Genomic DNA, 16,653 nt, shown 5'->3' with positions numbered 1-16,653 from the left:
GATGAATTTTAAATAAATAAATAAAATACAATGTGTCCAACTAAACCTAAAAATATTTTTTTTAAAAAAGAAGAATAGTCAAGGAACTAACTATGTTAGTGTTGTAGGAACTACATTATTAAAAAAATTAGTAAAGAAAACATGGGGATGAAAATTTAGGGTAGGAATTGGTAATAATTTTAAGTTTGTTAGTCAGTTTATATCTCCAGCTAGCCAGGCTGGTGACCTATGCTGGGTTCACAAAATCTGGCTATATCAATAACAGAAAATGGCAAAGAAAGCACACAAGCACACAGAAATACTTTTTCAAAATCTGGAACAGCTCTAGACATTAGGGGTCTGTTGGAAAGAGAGTGTACACCTGGATTCCTTATTTTTATGAGGGGGGCTGGAGCACAAAAGGAGGTTCATGGAATGTTTTTTCCAAATAAGGCAGTGGGTTGAGTCTAGCTTGGTGATTGTGGTCAGCAGATCAATTGACATCTTGGCAAGTCACACCCATCTTTGCTGTGTGGGAACACAGGCAGAGTGAGAGGAAAGTGCACGCATGTTTGGCCTAAAGAGCATGCAACACCAGGCCAGTCCTCCCATACACTCAAAAGCACATAGTTCACACACACACAGAGCCCAAGGAAGGCCCATGGCAAGGTTAAACTTCAGTTAAAAGATTACTTTTTTGTGTATTTACACAGTGGAATGCATTACAATTCTTATTACACATATAGAGCACACTTTTACATATCTCTGGTTGTATACAAAGTCTATTCACACCAATTTGTGTCTTCATACATGTACTTTGGATAATAATGATCATCACATTCCACCATCATTAATAACCCCTAGCCTCCTCCCTTCCCCTTTAACCCCTCTGTCCCTATCTAGAGTTCGTCTATTCCTCCCATGCTCCCTTAAGATTACTTTTGAACAGAAGTTTGAAAAAAAAAAAATGAAGAAGTTACCCTGTGAATATCTGGAAGAAGAAAAAAAGAAAAAGAAAAACACAGCAATCCAAAAATCCATGAAATAAGCAGTTGCAAAATCCCATGAATGTTTGAAGGAGAGAAAAATAGAGTGGCCAGGGTAAGTGGGTGATGAGGATCCTAGTAATTAGCCAGGTGAGGACAGAGGTGCCAAGGAGTGGAAGGCAGATCCCATAATGCTGCGGGGGAACACCAGAAGCTCAAGGTGAAGTGGGGATCCACTAGATGGTGAAAGAGGAGCAACATCATCTATGTATGTTTTAACAGCCTACCTCAGGCTTTTGTGTTACAAATAGTTTATGTTTGAGCTGAGGTGGGGGCCAGTTACTCAGCAGTTCAGGTCTGGTTTTGGCTTAGATCAGGATGATACTAGTAAAAGTATTAAGAAGTGGTAGGAATCTTGAAATACTGTGAAGACAGAGACTGCAGGAGTGGCTGATGGATTACTTCTGTAATATACCACAAAGTCAGTGAGGTGGCACACAGCTGTAATCCCAGCTACTCAAGAAGCTAAGGCAGGAGGATAGCAAATTTGAGGCCACCTGAGCAGTTTAGTGAGAGCCTGTACTATATATATGTAATATGAATTGTAAGGCATTCTGCTGTCGTATATAACAAATTAGAATGAATTTTTTTAATGCAGCAAAAATAAAATAATAAAAAGGGGGAAAATAATTTTTTATAAGAGCTATCAATTATTTTGCACCAGCCATTTACAAGATGTTTTACTAAGTATTTGTAAGAGGCATCTCATAGCAGTCTGGTGACACAGCTGTCAGTATGCTCATCTTAAAGATGGCAAAGCTGAAGGTTACAAGATTACATTACAGGCTCCAAAAATGATGCTCTTCCCTCAACCCTACTTACTTTTGATTTTTTTTTCCTTATTTTTAAGGGAAAAAGATTAGTCAAGCAGATGTCAAAGAAAACATATGCTGAGAATTAAATGGTGGAAAATTCAGTAACATCCTAACCAAATAATTCACATTCTTCCTAATAAAAAAGATAAAGTAATTTTCTGAGAACACATAAAAATGCATGCAATTGAAAGCTAATGAGAAGTGGAGGTTAGGGACAGTCACTGGATGACATATGCCGGAGAAGTCAAAAAATATACATTTTTTAAAAGATGATCTTTTATCTCTTTCAGAAAATAAAAATATCCCTCTAATATATTGTGCATAAGCTCCTGGACAGTGTCCTTCACTACGTAGTCACTATATTATTAGTCAAATGAATTATTTATTTGACACTAAAAACTTTGGTTTTTTATGCTGGGGATCAAACATAGGGCCTCCTACGCACATTTTCTATCACTAAGCCACATCCCCAGCCCCACTCAGAACGTCTTAGTTTCAGATTATGAAACAGAGTTTTTTCTTTTTTTAAAAGTCATACCATATTGTTTTCTTGTCTAGAGAAATTGATTTATTCCTTAAAGTTACTTTGAAATTGTTTTTGCAAGAGACAAGAATATTTTTCAAAACATAATTATGTTTTGAGGAATTAAATGATAGGACAAAAAAAAAAAAACAGACTGAGGATATAGTTCAGTGGTAGAACACTTGACTTAACAGGTGGTGAGCTGTAGGACTAATCCCCAGTACACAAAAAAAGAAAGAGATAAAATTTAAAGACGATTTCAGGAATTTAGTTCCCAGAAGTAAAAGAACGGAGTTGCCATCAACAAGGAGTAAAAATCTGGGAGTGGAGCATGTTTGGAAAGATAAGGGGAGTTGTTTGGGACATATCAAATTTGAATTGTTAGATGTCCAAGTAGAGCTTGGTGGGTGGTCAAGCCCAGGGACCCAGATCTACCCACACTAGCCTCTGCAGAGCCCAGGCACACAGCAGGCCTGGTCCACCCCTTTCCCAGTGGGGCAGACACCACCAGAGTCTAGCCTTTGGTGCAAGACCACCCCTTCTGACCAGAAGACTACTGCAAGAAGTCAAGCCCAGCAGCCCAGATCCACCTACTCCAACTTGCACAGGACCCAGATCCAGGATGCAGTAGCACTATTGAGGGACACCAGCAGGGTTTGGAAGCCCAACATCAAGGTGAGGTACAGACAATCTGCATGGGTACCACAAGAATATAGGGAAGAAACCGTAATATCTCAGATTCACATTGCAAGAAAGGAAGACACATAGACAATATGAAAAAACAAGGGAGGAAAGTGTCCCAAACAAACCAGAACACTATAATAACAGAACCCATGGACAGCGAAGTTGATGAAAAGTCAGAAAAGGAGTTCAGAGGTTCATAATTAAAATGATCTGTGAATTAAAGAAGGACCTAAGTGAGCAAATACCGGCAAAAAATTGATCACTCCAACAATAAGACAAGAAAGTAAATACAGTAACAAAAGATTACTTCAGGAGAGAGATAGAGAGCCTAAAAAAATCAGTCAGAAATCCTTGAAACGAAGAATACAATTAATCAAATAAAAAACTCAATAGAAAGCATAACCAACAGACTAGATAATTTAAAACTTCAGATAATGAAGACAAAGTATACAATCTGGAAAATAAAGTTGATCCCACAGTGAAGAAAGTCAGAAACCATTAACAGAACATCCAAGAATTATGGGACAACTCAAAAGACTAAATCTCAGTCATTGGGATAGAGGAAGGCACAGAGTTTTAAACTAAAAGAATGCACAATCTTTTGTGCATAAGCTCCTGGACAGTGTCCTTCACTACATAGTCACTACATTTTTAGTCAAAAATATCAGAAAATTTCCCAAGCATGAGGAATGAATTGGAAAACCAAATACAAGAGGCTTACAGGACACCAAATGTACAAAATTACAACAGATCTACACCAAGTTACATTATAATGAAAATGCCTAGCATTTTAAGAATAGAATCTTAAAAGCCACAAGAGAGAGGAATCAGATCACATATAGGGGGAGACCAATTCATATCTCAGCAGATTTTTCAACCCAGACCTTCAAAGCCAGAAGATCGTGGAACAACATATAGCAAGCTCTGGAAAAAAATGGATGCCAACCAAGAATCTTATATCCAGCAAATCTAAGCTTTAGGTTTGATGATGCAATAAAAACCTTCGATGATAAACAACATAAGTTAAGAGAATTTTCAACGAGGGCTGGAGTTATGGCTCAGTGGTAGAGCACTTGCCTAGCCTGTATGAGACACTGGGTTCGATTCTCAGCACCAAGTAAAAACAAAATAAAGGTGTTGTGTTTATCTACAATTAAAAAATATTTTTTAAAAAATTTACAATGAGAAAGCCTGCACTACAGAACATCCTCAGCAAAATATTTCAAGAAGAGAAAATGAAAAACAATGATGAAAATCAGCAGAAGGAAGAATTACACTAAAGGAAAATCTAACCAGTGGAGAAACCAAGTCACATTAAATACCAAAAATAGATAAAAAATGCCTGGGAATACAAATTATGCCTCAATAATAACCCTGAATGTTAATGGCCTAGACTCACCAATCAAAAGACATAGACTAGCAGATTGGATCAAAAACAAAACAAAACAAAAAAATACCCAACAATATGCTATCTCCAAGAGACTTATCTCATAGAAAAAGACATTCACAGACTGAAGGTGAAGGGTTGGGAAAAATCATACCACTCACATAGATTGTGGAAGCAAGCAGGGGTTTCCATCCTCATATCAAATAAAGTAGACTTCAAAGTAAAGTCAATCAAAAAGGATAAAGAAGGACTCTACATACTGCTCAAGGGAACCACATACCAACAAGACTTAACAATTATAAATATATATGTCCCAAACAATGGAGCAGCTATATTTATCAAACAAATTCTTCTCAAGTTCAAGAGTCAATTAGACCACAACACAATAATTTTGGGTGCCTTTAACACACCTCTTTCATCACTAGGTAGATCTTCCAAACAAAAGCTGAACAAATAAACTATAGAACTCAATAATACAATCAATAACTTAAACTTAACTGACATGTATAGAATATTCCATCCTTAAACGAGAGAATATACTTTCTTCTCAGCAGCACATTGATCCTTCTCTAAATAGACCATATACTATACCACAAAGCATCTCTTAGCAAATAAAAAAATAGAGATACTACCCTGCATTCTATCAGATCATAATGGAATGAAATTAGAAATCAATGATAAAATTAGAAATAAAATCTACTCCAATACCTGGAGACTAAATAATATGCTACTGAATGAACAATGGGTTACAGAAAACATCAAAGAGGAGATTAAAAAATATTTAGAGATGAATGAGAACACAAATACAACATATTGAAATCTCTGAGACGCTATGAAAGCAGTTCTAAGAGGAAAGTTCATTGCATGGAATTCATTTCTTAAAAGAAGAAAAAGTCAACAAATAAATGATTTAACACTACATCTCAAAGCCCTAGAAAAAGAAGAACAAATCAACACCACAAGCAGCAGAAGACAGGAAATAATTAAAATCAGAGCTGAAATCAATGAAATTGAAACAGAAGAAATAACTGAAAAAAATTGACAGAACAAAAAGTTGGTTCTTTGAAAAAATAAATAAAATTGACAGACCCTTAGCTATGCTAACGAAGAGAAGTAGAGAGAAAACTCAAATCACTAACATGCGTGATGAAAAAGGAAATATCACAACAGACGCTACAGAAATACAGAAGATAATTAGAAATTATGTTGAAAACTTGAACTCCGATAAAATAGAAAATATTGAAGGCATTGATAAATTTCTAGAGTCTTATAATTTGCCCAAATTGAATCAGGATGATGTACACAATTTAAACAGATCAATTTTAAGTGACAAAATAGTAGACGCCATCAGAAGTCTACCAACAAAGAAAAGCCAAGGACCAGATGAATACATAGCCGAGTTCTACAAGACCTTTAAAGAAGAACTTATACCAATACTCTTCAATTTATTTCAAGAAATAGAAAAAGAGGCAGCATTTCCAAACTCATTCTATGAGGCCAATATCACCCTGATTCCAAAACCAGGCAAAGACACATCAAAGAAAGAAAACTTCAGACCAATATCTGTAATGAACATAGATGCAAAAATTTTCAATAAAATTCTGGCAAATCAAAAACAAAAACATATCAAAACGATTGTGCACCACGATCAAGAGGGATTCATCCCAGGGATGCAAGATTGTTTCAACATAAGGAAATCAATAAATGTAATTCATCACATCAATAGACTTAAAGATATGAATCATATGATCTTCTCAATAGATGCAGAAAAAGCATTTGACAAAATACAGCACCTCTTTATGTTTAAAATACTAGAAAATGTAGAGATAACAGGAATGTATCTCAATATTGTAAAGGCTATGTATGCTAAGCTCCAGGCCAACATCATTCTAAATGAAGAAAAATTGAAGGCATTGCCTCTAAAAACTGGAACAAGACAGAGGTGCCTTCTTTCACCACTTCTATTCAACATAGTTCTTAAAACACTGGCCAGAGCAATTAGACGAAAGAAATTAAAGGGAAACACATGGGAAAAGAAGAATTGGCACTATTTGCTGATGATATGATTCTATACCTAGAAGACCCTAAAAGTTCCACCAGAAAACTTTTAGAACTAGTAAATGAATTCAGCAAAGTAGCAGGATATAAAATCAACACCCATAAATCAAATGCATTTCTGTATATCAGTGATAAATCCTCAGAAAGGGAAACAAGAAAAATTACCCCATTTACAATAGCCTCAAAATATAAATATATATATTTGGGAATCAACTTAACAAAAGAGCTTAAAGATCTATATAATGGAAATTACACAGCCCTAAAGAAAGAAATCAAAGAAAACCTTAGAAGATGGAAAGATCTACCTTGCTCTTGGATGGGTAGAATTAATATTATCAAAATGACCATACTTCCAAGAGCACTATACAGATTTAATGCAATTCTGAACAAAATCCTAATGGCATTCCTCATAGAAACAGAAAAAGCAGTCATGAAATTCGTCTGGAAAAATAAGAGACCCAGAATAGCCAAATAAATCCTTAGCAGGAAGAGTGAAGCAGGTGGCATCACTATACCAGAACTTAAACTATACTACAGAGCAATAGTAACAAAAACAGCATAGAATTGGCACCAAAACAGACTGGTAGACCAATGGTACAGAATAGAAGACACAGAGTCTAACCCACAAAACTACAATTATCTTATATTAGACAAAGGTGCCAAGAACATGCATTGGAGAAAAGATAGCTTCTTCAACAAATGGTGCTGGGAAAACTGGAAATCCATATGCAACAAAGTGAAATTAAACCTATTCCTTCACCATGCACAAAACTCAACTCAAAATGGATCAAGGACTTAGGATAAAACCAGAGACCCTGTGTCTAATAGAAGAAAAAGTAGGCCCTAATCTTCATCATGTGGGATTAGGCCCCAACTTCCTTAATAAGACTCCTGTGGCACAAGGATTAAAATCAAGAATCAATAAATGGGATGGAATCAAACTAAAAAGTTTTTTTCTCAGCAAAAGAAACAATCAGTGAGGTGAATCGAGAGTCTACATCTTGAGAGCAAATCTTTACTTCTCACACATCAGATAGAGCATTAAACTCTAGGGTATATAAAGAATTCAAAAAGCTAAACACCAAAAAAACAAATAACCCAATCAATAAATGGGCCAAGGACCTGAACAGACACTTCTCAGAAGATAATGCACAATCAATCAACAAATACATGAAAAAAGTACATCATCACTAGCAATTAGAGAAATGCAAATCAAAACTACTCTATCATTTTACTCCAGTCAGAATGGCAGCTATTAAGCATACAAACAACAATAAGTGTTGGTGAGGATGTGGAGAAAAAGGTACACTCATATACTGCTGGTGGGATTCCAAATTGATGCAGCCAATCTGGAAAGCAGTATGGAGATTTCTTGGAAAATTGGGAATGGAACCACCTTTTGACTCAGCTATCCCTCTCCTCGGTCTATACCCAAAAGACTTAAAAACAGCATACTACAGGGACACAGCCACATCAATGTTTATAGCAGCACAATTTACAATAGCTAAACTGTGGAACCAACCTAGATGCCCTTCAATAGATGAATGGATAAAATAAATGTGGCATATATACACAATGGAATGTTATTCAGCAATAAAAGAGAATAAATTCATGGCATTTTCAGGTAAATGGGTGGATTTAGAGAAAATAATGCTAAGTGAAGTTAGCCAATCCCAAAATACCAAATACTGAATGTTTTCTTTGATATAAGGAGGCTGATTCATAGTGAGATAGGGAGGGGGAGCATGGGAGGAATAGATGAACTCTAGATAGGGCAGAGGGATTGGAGGGGAAGGGAGGGCATGGGGTTATTAATGATGGTGGAATGTGATGATCATTATTATCCAAATTACAGGTATGAAGACACAAATTGGTATGAATATACTGTGTATACAACCAGAGATATGAAAAATTGTGCTCTATATGTGTAATAAGATTTGCTGATGCATTCCACTGTCATATATAAATAAAAAATAAATAAATTTTTTTTAAAAAATAAAAAAATTTAAAAATGTAAAAAAGAAGGAAGATCTTTGCAGGGTGGAGGGTTGGAGGTATACATGGATATATAAATGGGGAATCTGTTAGCATACATTTTTTGGCATCTTGTTAATACTATGATATTGCACAAAGAAACCTGACATATTTCAAAATGTTTCCAGATATGTTTCACAGTAATTCAAAGAAGAAAAGCAGAAGAGTTAGTCCCTGTCATTCCGACATAGTGCTGCTACTCTTCACAACAGTCTATTGAAATTGCCTTTGTGCTGGTTAATCTGAAGGGTATTTTAAATTACTATTCCACCTAATCTCTTTAAGGAACTTGAAATACTTGCAACTTTTTTCCTTCAAACTCTATAATTGGTTTCCATTGATTTTATTTCTCCACGAAGTAGAACTGTACTTCCTCTCTTGTTTTAGTCTCTCTTCTCTGTCCCACACCTTAAAAATGTGACATTCTTCAGATTCCATCCTGTGTCTTTCTCTATCCAATGCAATCTTCTTCCCAGGAAATGTTCATTTGCTCCTAGGCTAATCCATAACTTAGGAAAAAATAACTTACAGGTCGGAATCTCATTCATTATTTCCTATGCTTCAAACCTGCATTTCCAACTCATCTCAAAATCTATTTATCCAAACTGTGTTCTTTTGGTGATCAATGGCAATGTCACCCACATTGAGGAAAATACCCCTGTCATCAGCAACCCCTACTGAACTTCCATGTTTAATCGATATAAAATTTTTGTTGATCCTATAACTAAAATATCTTCTAAGTATTCTGAATATTCTCTTTTCTGTTTGTTTATATCCAAGCCCAACAATTATACTCATCTCAGACTATTAAAATAAGTTCCACCCTGATCTCCTTGACATTATCTTGTTTTAATTCTAGTCCACTAAAAAATAATAATAATAAAACAAGCAAAATATTTTGTGGTTATGCCATTCCTTTACTTGAGATCCTCCATTCCTTTCTGTTGCCTACTGAGTAAAATCTAAACTTCTGAGAACAGCATACATGGCTTTTTACAATTGGACCTTTATTTGTCATGTTTTATATCCAGGCCATAGATTTAAAAGATTGGGCTAATCTGAACTATATAGATCTTTATATTTGTTTTGAGCTAATATAATTTTTTAAATTAGAAAAGGTTTATATAAAATATAGATGTCAGGTTGTCTTGAGAAACAAAGGTCTGGTAATGCTAGGTTCTCATAGTCAAATGTAAATCATCAGCTGGAGCTGAAAAATTAAATTACTCTTGTACCTTCTGTCACCCTTTCTACCTAGTATGGCTCTGCATTTCACTACAGTCCCATTTGGCCCCTGGGGCTCATCTATGGTATCTATCTGCTTCTGAAGCTCCTTGTTACCTCTGCTCTACTCACCACCCACCCACTGCATTATGTTCCTTCTCTAGCCAACATGAGATTTCATGATTCTCTGTTTGTATATGCAAAAATCTTTACTTAGAAAGTCCTCTTTTGACTGTGTCATCCTGATTTTTTTTTTGAGAGAGAGAGAGAGAGAGAATTTTTTTTAATATATATTTTTTTTTAGTTTTCGGTGGACATAACATCTTTATTTTTTCTTTTTTATTTTTATGTGGTGCTGAGGATAGAACCCAGCGCCCTGCGCATGCCAGCCGAGCGCGCTACCACTTGAGCCCCAGCCCCCTGTTTAACTTTTGAAATATCTACCTACCCTTTAGGCCTAGTATAAAATTCATCTCCTTTGCAAAGTACTCTTTGGGTTCTTCCCAACCTATTTACCATACAACAGTCACTGTCTGCTCTATAATTCCATAATTCTATTACAGCAATCAAGAGGAGAATTGGCAACACAAAAACTAGAAATAATGGGGCACTATGAAGACCATCATCAAATAACATGATTAAGATAATTTTAAAAAAGAAAAGAAAGCAAACTGAAAGAACAAAGAACTAAAACATAAAGTCACTGACATTAAATCTCAATGATGGATTTTTAAAAAGTGTAGATAGTTAAAAAGAAATAGTAAAGTGAAAGATTGATCTGAGAACAATCTTACTGCAACAATAAAATATAGCAAGGAGGAAACTATAAACGAGGTAATAAATTGAAGGACAGAATATGAAAATCCAATATAATTCAATTAAAATTTCCTGAGGAGCTAATTGAGTGAATGAAGTTTTCAAAATCAGAGCAGTAACTATAAGCGTACTTACCTCCTGTCAGACTCTTGTTCCTAAATGTAAAACAGAGCAAGTTGCCTGAGACACATTGCCATCCACCCAGTGATATGTTCTCCTCATAGTCACCATCCTGTTAATCTGAGGTTCATGCTCAGTGATGCAATTTCCTCCTCGGGCCCAGAATATCTATTCCGCTGGTTTTGCAGGCTTCAGTTTTATTTTCCCTTGAAAGAAGGGACACCTCTGAAGACCATTGATAAGACAGAAAATTGATTCAAGTTTAATTTTTACAAACCAAGAGTTTATGAATGGTTAGTGAGGATTGTTGGTGAATATCAGTTAAGGGAATGCCTCTGTAATTAGATCATCTGACTTCATATGCTGCCACTACTGTTTCCTCGCTGTGCAAACTTCTCTGTGCCCTGTGAAAACACTGGCAGTAAAAGGGAATTAAGTGTAGGTCAGAGGTTAGGCAGAGAATAAGGTCAGAATGTTATTCCTGTGGGGATGCCATGGGTTTCTATATCTCACTACTTTAACCACTGTCTTATAGCCAGACCTCTCTTAAAAAAAAAAAAAAACATACAAAAATCCTACTTTCTCTACATTCCTTTATCTTGAAACTTGAGGCTAAGGAGTGGAATGTCTCGCAGAGGTGGCAAGCTTCACAGACCTTCAGTATCTCTTATTATTTTTCCTAAACATTGACCATATCTTTGTAAAATACACACCTCTTTATTAAACTCCTCAAACTACCCAGTTAGGGTGTGTAACTTGCTTCCTGCTGTGGTTCTGACTGATACACATCTCATTTTGGAGATGTTAACGTGTAAAAAAACAGTCTGCATCTTAGATATAATGAAATAGAGTGCTTAGCCTCTCTGTGCCTCATTTTCTTTTCTGTAAAATAAAGCTAATCATTATTATTATTATGAGGATTAAATGAATCAATGCACTTGAATACCTAGATAAGTATCTGAAATATAATAAGTATTCAATAAATACCAACATTAGCAAATTCGAATCATTGGAATAGGTGATATGAATCATAGAAATAAAAGTCAAAAGACAAATTACACTTCTAAGAGACTTGGGCAAATTTTATCATTCCATTCCAGACCTAGACAGGTGTATCATTCTGCCAATGGATGTGCTTCTTTACCCACACAAGAAGGTCATGCCATGTTGGAAATCCCAACTGAGCATTAAAAGAATACACACTCAACATCCATGAGTGATGGCCATTTGACCACTCTGAAGGGTAGGATTCTGGTCCATCTAGAGGCCCAAGTTATTCTCCTGTTAGCACAGTTCATTTCTATCATGTCACTTCTCTCTTACCTGCAAGCTCTGATTCAGGAAGGTTTCTCTCTGAAGACTATTTCCCATGTTGTCAGCATCACAATTGTCAGAGGCATAAGAAGGGCAAGAGGGCACAGCCTTTGTAGCCACTAGTATGAACAGGTAAATATTAACTAGATGTGTTAGTCAACTTTCTGTCTCTGTGACAAGTAACTGAGAAAAAATAATTTTAAAAGGGGGAGAAGTTTATTTTGGTTCATGGTTTTAGTCCATTATTAGCTGGTTCCATTGCTGTGGGCCCAAGAACAGGCAGAACTTTATGGCAGAGGGGCCTGGAAGAGGAAAGCTTCTCAGCTCATGGCAACAAGGAAGGAGAGAGAGAGAGAGAGAGAGAGAGAGAATAAGGAGGCAAAGACAAGATAAACCCTTCCAGGGCATGCCTCCAGTGACCTACTTCCCCCAACTAAGTCCCACTGCCCAATAATCCATTCAAATAATTAATCCATAAAATGGATTAATCCACTGGTAAGGTTAAAGCCCTCATGATTCAATCATTTCCTACAAGCCCACATCTGGACATCACTGCATTAGGGACCAATGCTTTATGTTTCTGTGTCTTTGGAAGATGGTCTAATTCAGACCATAACACTGGACATAGAAAGAAAATATTGATAAAGATCTCCATGAACCTGTCATTTTAAAGGGTGCTATTCAGTCTGTCTCACTAATCACATCTTTTACCTAAAACATTTTTATTGTATAAAGATGAATATTAAATAATATCCTTCATAGATCCACCTGATATAAATACCAGTGTCCGTATGCATATAACTACAGCATTTGACTGCTATGAGTCACATATCTCTTCTCTACTGAGTAACTAAAAACCTAAAATTTAATAAGCATTTAATTTACATAAATAACCCAGTATTGATTATCTCAAGTCAAACAGAAGATGACTTTAGTGCTAAATCTTTGAGGGCTCGCTATTGAAAGAAGAGTTGTGTGGGGCAAGCTCACACAGAAATAAAGGATAAACTAAATTTAGCAGGGCCAGATGAGAAGGGCACACCTAGTAAGAAGAGAATTGTGTAAAGATGGGTTGGTTAACAGAGGTCTATAATTCAGTGGCAAAAAAATAAATATTTTATCAAGTGGACAGAATAAGTAGGGAGCTCTTGAAGAGTCTGGAAATGTGAGGATGGTTTTGTCAGATGGGTTACTTGATGAAGCGATTTGGTTGCATTGTGAAAGGTGTCTCTGAAGAAGAGTCTAAGCATAGGGAGATGGGTTAGAAGATCAGATACTCCAGGGGGAGGATAATAAGTTAGGGTGAGTCCTGTAAAGGGGATGGGAGACATGGCACCTTTCTGGATAGAACAGCTGACACTTCTGTCCTGTATATCTTGGCACTCCTGGTGCAAGCTATATCTGAAGGCACATTGCTGAGTGCTGGGAGATTAAAACAACAGGATAACTAGCTCCAGGATTTTTGAACACGAATGAATCGCTAAGATGCAAATGCAACAAGGCTTCCTGGAGGATAAGGGTGAGAAAAGACTCTTATACAGCAGATGATTGAAAAGAACGTTGCATTTTATTAAGAGGAATCTCTCACTTAAATACTGCACTCCTTGGTGTAATAGAAGTGAAGAAATACCCAAAAGATAACGGCCCAAAGAGATGGGAGATAAAGGGGAAGTAGTTAATGAATGAGGAACAGAACCTGGTAAATGTTGCCTTCCCTCCTTAGCTTCTTGGCATTTGCTTTTGTTTGTTTCCTTGGTCCCAAACTCCACTTTGTTTATATTTCCCTTTGGTCTACAATTAGGATAGATTGCAAACTTGTCACTTCAAAATCTTTCTACTGTATCTTTATCTCATGAATATCAGAGAAAGGAAAGGGAGAGGGAAGGAGGGAGGTGGGGGAAGGGAGAAAGAAAATAAAAAGAAAAACTAAAAGATGAATAGAGAAATCTCTAAATATCATCTTCTACTGAATAGTAATCATCTTCCTGTATGCACATTCTCTAGATAACCCAAGTACTGACACTTGTTTAAGGTGGTATTCTTCTATTCTCGATAATGGTACTTAGATGTTGGGAAGTTATAGATTATTTTTTAAAAAATTAATGGAAATGTTTTAAAGTAAAGGCACTTGAAAATCACTCGCACCCTCTATTTACTTTTTAAAACAGTATTTTAACATCAAAAATCAGAAATTTAAGATTTATACAATTTTAAAATAAAGGTGATTTCTTTCAGTTAATGAGTTTTGGTTTACTTTATTGCTTTGCTTTTATTTTTATCACTTCTCCTTGAATTCATTTCCCCATGTATCATGAAACACTATGCTAAGATTAAAAAAAAAAAAACTTTTGTTATTAAATCACTGTGTAATCACCACATGGACTTAAGGCCAATGATCATTAATCTCATTATAGTTCAGTTTTCTTCATTGGTTAAAATGACATGAATTGCTCTCTATTAAATGGGGGAAAATATAAATATGTCCCCTGGGAAACAAAATGCATGTGTACAAACTTGTACCAAACTGTTCAAGAATATTTATGATGAAGAAAACCAGGAGGAAGTAAGCAAACTAAGCAAAGGATACTTAGTAGTTAATAGTGGTGATTCATTATTCTCTAGCATGGGGTACTTTTATATTTATTTACACTTACTTTTACACCACCCCATTGAGAGAAAAAACGTTGTCCTCATTTTATCTGAGGAAATTGATGTGAGATAATTTGACAAATATTATTAGTAGCAGCTGGCTCTAACTCTCAAAGTCCAGTTTAACCAGTATTATTCTCACTATCAAAGCTTCCTTGATTGTTCAAAGTCACTGAAATGAAGATCACTGTAGCCTAAAAGAAAAGTATTCATAAAATACTTTTTTTTAAAGAGAGAGAAAGAGAGAGAGAATTTTTTAATATTTATTTTTTAGTTTTCAGTAAACGCAACATCTTTATTTTATTTTTATGTGGTGCTGAGGATCGAACCCAGCGCCCCACGCATGCCAGGCAAGCGTGTTACGGCTTGAGCCACCTCCCCAGCCTCACATAAAATACTTTTTAAACAAATGAAAGTTTGTTAGCTTGCATTACAGTAATAAAACTAAATTACTAAACTGTATTGTTCAGAATACAAGAAGAAATGATAGCCAGACATAAAGTTGGTTTGAATGTAAAAATGTTAGTTATTTATAAATATAGAAATAAATTCTTCAAGAGATATGATGAGAACGAGAGAAGAAAATAATTACTGAGCACCTACCCTGTGAGAAGCATTTCTGTATTCAGTACTAAAATAAACTCTCTATGAGGGCAAAATAGTTATCCCATTTTACAGATGCAGTCTACCTCCAAAGGAACAGAGCATATTCAAACCCAGTCAGTAAGAGAGAGCACAGAGAATGGCCAGGGCTTTTCTACATCACACTGCCTCCTGAACACTTCTGTAAGAATAAAGAAATAAACAAACTAATTCCTGCTAAAGTGGATTAAATAACATATGCCCATTTATAAAGAGATTTGCATTTATGTGGGAATTTCTTCTTCACTCTTTTTTTTTTTTTAGTATATGGTGCAATGAAATATCCTAAGATTTATTGTAAGACTGTCTTTTCAAATAATAAGACTTCCTTGAAGCCTTGCTATTCGAAAATAGGCAGCATCAGCATTACCTGGAAGCTTGTCAGAAACACAGAACATTCAATGACTGTTCTAAAATTTTTAGCCAAGAAATTAAAGACTAGAAAAAGAAAATAGAGCATTTTTAAATACATAAAACATTCTAGTGTGAAATGTTCTAGTGTGTTTTCTCATCATGATTTTCTCTCTAATCCACCATAAGATCTCTTACCCCTGACAGACCTGCCAGCTATGACATGAAGATAAATTGGGACTCATATCCCAAAACCTGAAGCCATCTTCCAAAAGGAATTTTTGAGCTGTGCTTACCTATGTCACCTCTATATTCTGTTCCACCATATCCTAGGCAGGCTGTGGTCTTTTACTTTTCTTTGCTGCATCATTAGCACTGGTGAAAAATCCCTCACCTTATTAGCCCTTTGTAGTTTTGCTTCATGAGCAATATAAAAATAAATGTTTTCTGTTTGTAGAGTTGAGGTGATAAATACTGAATTTCCTTGTCTGTACTTTCTTACATTTATTTATTTTTAAGACATATATATCTTTTTCTTTATTGATGGACTTTTATTTCATTTATTTATTTATATGCAGTGCTGAGAATCAAACATTTTCCTACATTTCTTTATCTCTAGAGAAACATGCGCATCTGACTCATGATTCATACTCAACTGCAATGATATTAACTATGTCAAAATAATTATTATGAATCATGAATCATGTATCATTTTGTTTGTTTTTATAAATAAGGAAGTAGAGAGAAAGTTTAAGCAGCTTATCTGAAGTCAATCAAAGACAGTTCAGTAGAAGTAGGAGAAAAATTAAGATCTTTTCATGGGTAGTTTCCCTTACCTTTCATTGTATTTTGTGGGTGTGCTTCTATGAATGTTTGTTTGGTAATTTACAAGAGAAGTTAAGCATGATCTCTCCCTCCAAGAGTATGAAACAGTGAGACACAAAGCATTTAAAAGTAAGTATTTAAAAGATAGTGCAAACAATTCTCTACTTAAATGTTAACTTCTACTTT

General features: G+C 35.5%; 1 protein-coding gene across 1 annotated transcript in view; it reads right to left on the bottom strand.

The window, feature by feature from the left end:
* The window catches only part of LOC107136317 (cell surface glycoprotein CD200 receptor 5-like), a 60,824-nt gene extending 49,595 nt beyond the window's left edge, over nt 1-11,229 (bottom strand). Inside the window, exon 1 of the mRNA XM_015478516.2 lies at nt 10,702-11,229. The gene's annotated coding sequence lies outside the window, so the exon portion shown is untranslated. The remainder of the gene's footprint in view (nt 1-10,701) is intronic.
* Nucleotides 11,230-16,653: the final 5,424 nt, after the last annotated feature.

This window comes from Marmota marmota, unplaced genomic scaffold, assembly GCF_001458135.2.
Source record: "Marmota marmota marmota unplaced genomic scaffold, marMar, whole genome shotgun sequence".
In the NCBI taxonomy this organism is placed as follows: domain Eukaryota; kingdom Metazoa; phylum Chordata; class Mammalia; order Rodentia; family Sciuridae; genus Marmota; species Marmota marmota.
The sequence above is the reverse complement of the archived record's forward strand: the minus strand, read 5'-3'. Positions and strand labels throughout refer to the sequence as shown.